Consider the following 8,693-nt stretch of genomic DNA (forward strand, 5'->3'; position numbering starts at 1 on the left):
AACACAGGACCAGAAACTATAAAACTCCTAGAGGAGAACATAGGCAAAACACTCTCCGACATACATCACAGCAGGATCCTCTATGACTCACCTCCCAGAATATTGGAAATAAAAACAAAAATAAACAGATGGGACCTAATTAAACTTAAAAGCTTCTGCACAATAAAGGAAACTATTAGCCAGGTGAAAAGGCAGCCTTCAGAATGGGAGAAAATAATAGCAAATGAAGCAACTGACAAACAACTAATCCAAAAATATACAAGCAACTCCTACAGCTCAACTCCAGAAAAATAAATGACCCAATCAAAAAATGGGCCAAAGAACTAAATAGACATTTCTCCAAAGAAGACATACAGATGGCTAACAAACACATGAAAAGATGCTCAACATCACTCATTATCAGAGAAATGCAAATCAAAACCACTATGAGGTATCATTTCACACCAGTCAGAATGGCTGCGATCCAAAAGTCTGCAAGCAATAAATGCTGGAGAGGGTGTGGAGAAAAGGGAACCTTCTTACACTGTTGGTGGGAATGCAAACTAGTACAGTCACTATGGAGAACAGTGTGGAGATTCCTTAAAAAACTGGAAATAGAACTTCCTTATGACCCAGCAATCCCACTGCTGGGCATACACACTGAGGAAACCAGAAGGGAAAGAGACACGTGTACCCCAATGTTCATCACAGCACTGTTTATAATAGCCAGGACATGGAAGCAACCTAGATGCCCATCAGCAGATGAATGGATGAGAAAGCTATGGTACATATACACAATGGAGTATTACTCAGCCATTAAAAAGAATACATTTGAATCAGTTCTAATGAGATGGATGAAACTGGCACCTATTATACAGAGTGAAGTAAGCCAGAAAGAAAAACACCAATACAGTATACTAACGCATATATATGGAATTTAGAAAGATGGTAACAATAACCCTGTGTATGAGACAGCAAAAGAGACAGTGATGTATAGATCAGTCTTATGGACTCTGTTGGAGAGGGAGCGGGTGAGGAGATTTGGGAGAATGGCACTGAAACATGTATAATATCATGTATGAAACGAGTCGCCAGTCCAGGTTCGATGCACGATACTGGATGCCTGTGGCTGGTGCACTGGGACGACCCAGAGGGAGGGTATGAGGAGGGAGGAGGGAGGAGGGCTCAGGATGGGGAACACAGGTATACCTGTGGTGGATTCATTTCGATATTTGGCAAAACTAATACAATATTGTAAAGTTTAAAAATAAAATAAAATTTAAAAATATAATATGTGCACTTATAATTTGGAAGAGATGATGCAGATGTAATCAACGAAGAAACACAAAAACACACCCCAGAGCCTGACACTTAGGAAGCCTTGAATAACAGTACCTGATACTTTAATTAATGTCATCCTACTCAGTCTCCCCATGACTGCTTTCATAATGAATTGAAGTGCTCAGGGGAAGGTTACAGAGACCCATTGGCTGCTTTGTTGGGTGGGGTGCCAGCCAGAGTCAGAACCAGTGATGGTGGAAGCAGGACTCTGAATGAGAGTTCTCACACCCTAACTGGAGCAAAGATCGTGAAGATCACAGGGCTCTAATCTGAAATTTGTATACTGGTGTCCTCCCACCTGTCTATCCCAACTGTTACATTTGTCTTATAGTGGAAAAATTCATGTTCTCAACATTCCCTTCATCCATCCCTGTCTTACTTACTGGGCTGGGCTGCATCTCTGCTAGAACATGACCAAGGAGCACAGACTCACTGCCCGTCTTCTGCGTGGTGTGTGATGAAGTCTCAGGGCTCCTCCTCAGGATGGTCAGGAAGACACACTCAGGCTGGACCTTCTGATGTGGGTTCCTACAAAGGATGGAGACATAGGAGTGGACTCACAATATTAGAACAGGCAAATTAGCGAGCTGGAGGCACTGACAGTTATTCACAATGGTATGACCTTAGGGATCAGTGCTCAAAGCTCATCATTCACCAGTTGGTCCATGTTGGCCCAGTCTCTGGAGACTCGTTAATATTAATGCAACAGGAAAAGGAGAAAAGTGAATGTCCTGGGAAGGGTCTAGATCTCTCCTCTTCTCAGGGGGTTGTTTACTTGTACTTGTTGCTTCCTACTTCCAAGTTGTAGGATGATGACATAAAATTCAGACTTCTTTTCCTCAGTTTAATCATGTGATGTGTGATTTTGATATTTGTAAATCCATTTTATTAATCATGAAATCTATGGTGTATTATGCCTTCTATACCAAAAATGTGATGCACTTTCCATTTTCTCAGTTAACATTTGCCTCTAAGTATAAATTTTTATTTTCATTGTCTTCAGTTCAGTTCAGTTCGGTCGCTCAGTCATGTCCAACTCTTTGCGACCCCGTAATCGCAGCACGCCAGGCCTCCCTGTCCATCACCAACTCCCGGAGTTCACTCAGACTCACATCCATCGAGTCAGTGATGCCATCCAGCCATCTCATCCTCTGTCGTCCCCTTCTCCTCCTGCCCCCAATCCCTCCCAGCATCAGAGTCTTTTCCAATGAGTCAACTCTTCGCATGAGGTGGCCAAAGTACTGGAGTTTCAGCTTTAGCATCATTCCTTCCAAAGAAATCCCAGGGCTGATCTCCTTCAGAATGGACTGGTTGGATCTCCTTGTAGTCCAAGGGACTCTCAAGAGTCTTCTCCAGCACCACAGTTCAAAAGCATCAATTCTTCGGCGCTCAGCCTTCTTCACAGTCCAACACTCACATCCATACAAGACCACTGGAAAAACCATAGCCTTGACTAGATGAACCTTTGTTGGCAAAGTAATGTCTCTGCTTTTGAATATGCTATCTAGGTTGGTCATAACTTTTCTTACAAGAAGTAAGCATCTTTTAATTTCATGGCTGCAGTCACCATCTGCAGTGATTTTGGAGCCCCAAAAAAGAAAGTCTGACACTGTTTCCACTGTTTCCCCATCTATTTCCCATCAAGTGATGGGACCAGATGCCATGATCTTCGTTTTCTGAATGTTGAGCTTTAAGCCAACATTTTCACTCTCCTCTTTCACTTTCATCAAGAGGCTTCTTAGTTACTCTTCACTTTCTGCCATCTTTAGTCCTTGCTTTGGATAGCATTTTGTACTGTGAAGATTTATAGATTTTTATTTCTCTAATTTGAATGAGTCTTGTCTTCTAAGTTTTTCTCCAATGGAATTACGTTGCCTTATGAGGAAAATCTTTTTCATTTTTAACAATATTTTATTACACTGTAGGTGATTTACAATGTTGTGATAGTGTCAGGTGTACAACAAATTGAATCAGTTATATACAAACATGTACCCACTCTGTTCGGAGAAGGCAATGGCACCCCACTCCAGTACTCATGCCTGGAAAATCCCATGGACGGAGGAGCCTGGTAGGCTACAGTCCATGGTGTCGCTGAGGGTCGGACACGACTGAACGGCTTCATTTTCAGTTTTCACTTTCATGCATTGGAGAAGGAAATGGCAACCCACTCCAGTGTTCTTGCCTGGAGAATCCCAGGGACAGGGCACCCTGGTGGGCTGACATTGATGGGGTTGCACAGAGTCAGACATGACTGAAGTGACTTAGCAGGAGCATATTACTGATTGGTTTTTTTTTTTTTTTAATTGAGCTGCATGAGCTGCTTGTATATTTTGGAGATTAATCCTTTGTCAGTTGCTTCATATGCAAATATTTTCTCCCATTCTGAGGATTGTATTATTGTATTGTTTATGGTTTCCTTTATTGTGCAAAAGATTAATTAGGTCCCAATTCTTTAGTTTTGTTTTTAGTTTCACTACTCTGGGTGATGGGTCCAAAAATGTCTTGCTGTAATATATGTCAAAGAGTGTTCTGCCTTTGTTTTCCTATGAATTTTTCATAGTGTCCAGCATTACATTTAGGTTTTTAATCCATTTTGAGTTTCTTTTAGTGTATGGTGTTAGAAAGTCTTCTAATTTCATTCTTTTGCACGTAGCTGTTCAGTTTTCTCAGCACCACTTATCGAAGAGACCGTCTTTTCTCATTGCATATTCTTGCCTCCTTTGTCTAAGAAAGGTGACCATAGGTGTGTGGGTTTATCACTGGGCTTTCTATCCTATTCCTTTGAGGTACAGGTGGTGTTAGTGGTAAAGAATCCACCTGCTAGTGCAGGAGACATAAGAGACCAGGGTTCAATCCCTGGGTTTGGAGGATCGACTGGAGGAGGGGATGGCAACCCACTCTAGTATTCTTGCCTGGAGAATCCCATGGACAGAGGAGCCTGGTGGTCTACAGTCCATAAAGTTGCAACGAGTTGGACATGACTGAAGTGACTTAGCACCTGCATGCCATTACCGTATGTTTTGATTACTGTAGACTTGTAGTATGATCTGATGTCAGGGAGCCTGATTCCTCCAGCTCTATTTTTGCTTTCTCAAGATTGCTTTGTCTATTTGAGATCTTTTGTGTTTCCATACAAATTGTAATTTTTTTGCTCTAGTTTTAGTAAAATGTCATTGGTAATTTGATAGGAATTGCATTGAATCTATAGATTGCTTTGGGTAGTATAGTAATTTTCACAATATTGATTCTTCCAATCCAAAAACATTGTCTATCTCTCCATCTGTTTGTGTCACCACACATGTATTGATTCTCTGTTATTTATTTCTTTATTTTTGATGCACTATGCAGCATGTGGGATCTAAGTTCCCTGACTAGGGATCAAACCTACAGTCCTTTGAAGTCTTAACCACTGGACTGCTTAGGGAAACCCCCCTGAATGGACTAATTTCTTAAATAGACAATTCTCCCAAGGATATATACAAATGGCTAACAGGTATCTGAAAAGTTGCTCAGTATCACTATTCATCAGGGAAATGCAAATCAAAACCACACAGAGATATCACTTCAGACCTGTAAGTATGGCTAAAAAAGAAAAGAAAAGAAAAGAAGACAAAATCCATAAGACAACAGTGCTGGCAAGGATGTGGAGAAATTGGAACCCTTATGCATTGTTGGTGTAAATAAAAAATGTGGCAACCACTGTGGAAAACAGTATGAAGCATCCTTAGAAAATTAAAAACAGAACTGCTATATGATCCAGCAATTCTATCTCTCAGTATTTTATCAAAAGATTTGAAATTGCAATCTCAAAGAAATAGTAGCATTTCTATGTTCATTGCTGCACTACTCATAATAGCCTAGATCTGGAAACAACTTAACATCATAGACAGATGAAGGAATTAGGAAATGGGAATACTCTTCAGCCTGAAAAAAGAAGGAAATCTTGTCATTTGCAACAACATGGGTGACTTTAGGATATTACGCTAAGAGAAATAAACTAATCACAGAAAGACAAACACTGCCTAATTCTACTTACATAATTTGTCTAACAGAGTCAAATTCACAAGATCATAGAGTAGAATGGTGGCTTCCAGGGGCTGAGGGGAGGAGCAAATGGAGAGTTACTACTTAAAGGGCATAAATCTTCAGTCAATTAAAATTGATAAGCTCTAGAGATCTGCTCTACAACATTGTACATACAGTTAACAATAATATATGAACACTTTGAGATTTGTTAAAAGACAGATCTCATGGTAAGTGTTCCTTTCAAAATTAAAAAAGAGTTGTCCTTAGAGACATGAACATTACCTTTCAGTTAATATTTCAGGACATATACCATCAGATTCTTGATGTAGAAGACCTAATTTTCTCTAAATTTCTTGGTCATTTGAATACATTTGATGATGATAAACTCATATTTTGATGTATGTTAATTAATTGCTATTGAAGTATGGTTGCTTTACAATGTTGTGTTAGCTTCTAGTATATAACTGAGTGAATCAGTTATACAGATACATATATCCTTTTTTTAGATTCTCTTCCCATTTAAGTGATATGCTAAGTTGCATCAGTCATGTCCAACTCTTTGCAACCCCAGGGACTGTAGCCTGCTAGGCTCCTCTGTCTATGAGGACTCTCCAGGCAAGAATACTGGAGCAGGTTGCCATTTCCTTCTTCAATTTAAGTAATGTATGTTATTTTAAAAAGTAAGTCTGTGGAAATATAAATTGGTGCAGACATACTGAGAACAGTATGAATGTTCCTTAGAAAACTAAAAATAAATTTACTATATAATTCAGCAATCCCACTCCTGGGCAAATATCCAGGGATAACTTTAACTCAAAAAGATACATACATACATACAATGTTCTTAGCAGCACTATTTACAAAAGACAAGACATGGAAACAACTTAAGTGTCCATTGACGGATGAATGGATAAAGAAGATGTGGTATACTCAAGGGAATATTGCTCATCCATAAAGAAGAATGAAATAATGCCATTTGCAGGAACATGGATGGACCTAGAGATAATCATACTAAATGAAGTTAGTGAGACAGAGAGAAACAAATATCATATGATATCACCTAATGTAGAATCTCAAAAATGATGCAAGTAAACTTATTTACAAAACAGAAATAGAATCATAGACATAGAAAACAAACTTATCATTACCAAAGGGAATAACAGCAGTGGGGGTGGAGAGATAAATTAGCACTTTGAAATTTACATGTACACACTACTATATATTAAATAAACATCCAAGGACCTATTGTATATAGCACAGGGAACTATATTCAATATCTTGTAATAACCTATAATGGAAAAGAATCTGAAAAAGCGTATATATACATATATATATATACACACACATATATATATACACTTATATATGTGTATATATATACATCACACATATGTGTATATAACTGAATCACTTTGCACTATACCTGAAACTAACACATACACATATAGTAAGTCTGAATTTTTCATTAAGGGGTATGAAACCTGAAAGTCAGAAGGAGAAGTACAGGCAAGATTTCTCCTAAGAAGTGGAAATCCTTAGTCCCTACAAAGAGCATTTACTTTTCCTATAATCCAGTACAATTAACATCAACAAATCCTCAGAGACTGAGATAACATGGACAAATTTGGCTAATTAGGAGCTCTGTGCATCAAATCTTCAAGCCCACACAACTTCAAATAATCAGCCTGTGCTGTGCAAGCTTTCAGTTTGCAAGTCCTTGTATAGTTGCACCTGTATGTGTGTCTTCTATTCCCAGAGTCATTGTATGCATCAAGGGGTTCAGGTCTAATTCTGTCTTTCTGCCAGTCCAGAGAATGAAGCCTGAACCTTCATCACTTACCAAGAATGGGAAGGGCAGCGGATTGTTAGTCCTTTGTGATGAGCCAGCATAAAGGAGGTGCAGTACAGTGAGTGCCACTGGAGATACTGGATACGGGAAGGCCTGGTGGAGGGTTGTATCTTGATCATCAGCATAAGAAGCACAGTGGTAGTAGAAGATGGTAGGGCACCATAGGCAGTCAGCTCAGAGGCCCATGGAGTTTATGGTATTGGTTCTGGTGGGGATTCTGGGACTTTTATTTAGATTTCTGTTTTTCTCCCACATGGACTCTAGTGCCCATTGGCATCTATCTCACTGGAGCAGGAAATGAGTCCCTGTAAACCATCCCTTGTGGGCCCAGTGGTTAGAAGCCCATATTTCTGCTGAAGGGGCACAGGTTCGATCCCTACTCATGGCCTAAGCTGCATGGCATAGCCAAAAAAAAAAAAAAAAAAAAAAAAACATAAAACAAAAACAAACAACTGTCCCTCAAGTATTTCAAAGTGTCAGTGATCATGAAAGTGATGATGAAAATGAGCAGGAGAATGATGTCAGCTACACATATTTTGAACTTTGGTACTGTAGAAGCCTCTTGAGAGTCCCTTGGACAGCAAGGAGATCAAACCAGTCAACCCTGAAGGGAATCAACCCTGAATAGTCATTGGAAGGACTGATGCTGAAGCTTAAGCTCCAATACTTTGGCCATCTGATGTGAAAAGCCGACTCCATGGAAGAGACCCTGATGCTGGGAAAGACTGAAGACAAAATCAGAAGGAGGTGACAGAGGATGAGATGGTTGGATGGCTTCATTGAGTCAATGGAAATGAGTTTGAGAAAGCTCTGGGAGATAGTGAAGAACAGGGTAGCCTGGCATGCTGCAGTCCAAGGGGTTGAAAAGAGCTGGACATGACTAAGCAACTGAACAACAAGCTATAGACTTGGTATCATGAACCTTTATTAATGATTCCCTGTTGTTGCTTTGTCGCTAAATTGTGCACAATATAATTTAAAATCCTGTCTGCTCTACTTGCTATCTAGAAAAATGGAACAAGTACTTAGTACCTCTGAACCTCCATATTGTTATCTGAGTTGATTCCTGGTTGATAAGGGTTCCCAAGTCCAAGCTTGCTCTGCTCACCACAGTTCAGTTCAGTTCAGTCGCTCAGTCGTGTCTGACTCTTTGGGACCCCATGAATCGCAGCACGCCAGGCCTCCCTGTCCATCACCAACTCCCGGAGTTCACCCAAACTCATGTGCATCAAGTCGGTGATGCCATTCAGCCATCTCATCCTCTGTCGTCCCCTTCTCCTCCTGCCCCCAATCCTTCCCAGCATTAGGGTCTTTTCCAATGAGTCAACTCTTCGCATGTGGTGACCAAAGTATTGGAGTTTCAGCTTTAGCATCAGTCCTTCCAATGAACACCCAGGACTGATCTCTTTTAGGATGGACTGGTAGAACTGGACATGGAACAACAGACTGGTTCCAAATAGGAAAAGGAGTACGTCAAGGCTGTATATTGTCACCCTGC

The 8,693-nt window shown here is 40.1% G+C and overlaps 1 pseudogene; it reads right to left on the bottom strand.

Moving 5' to 3' along the window:
- Positions 1–8,693, bottom strand: part of LOC104979973 — a 19,655-nt pseudogene that overhangs the window by 6,802 nt on the left and 4,160 nt on the right.

Source organism: Bison bison, unplaced genomic scaffold (genome assembly GCF_000754665.1).
Source record: "Bison bison bison isolate TAMUID 2011002044 unplaced genomic scaffold, Bison_UMD1.0 scf7180017864492, whole genome shotgun sequence".
In the NCBI taxonomy this organism is placed as follows: Eukaryota; Metazoa; Chordata; class Mammalia; order Artiodactyla; family Bovidae; genus Bison; species Bison bison.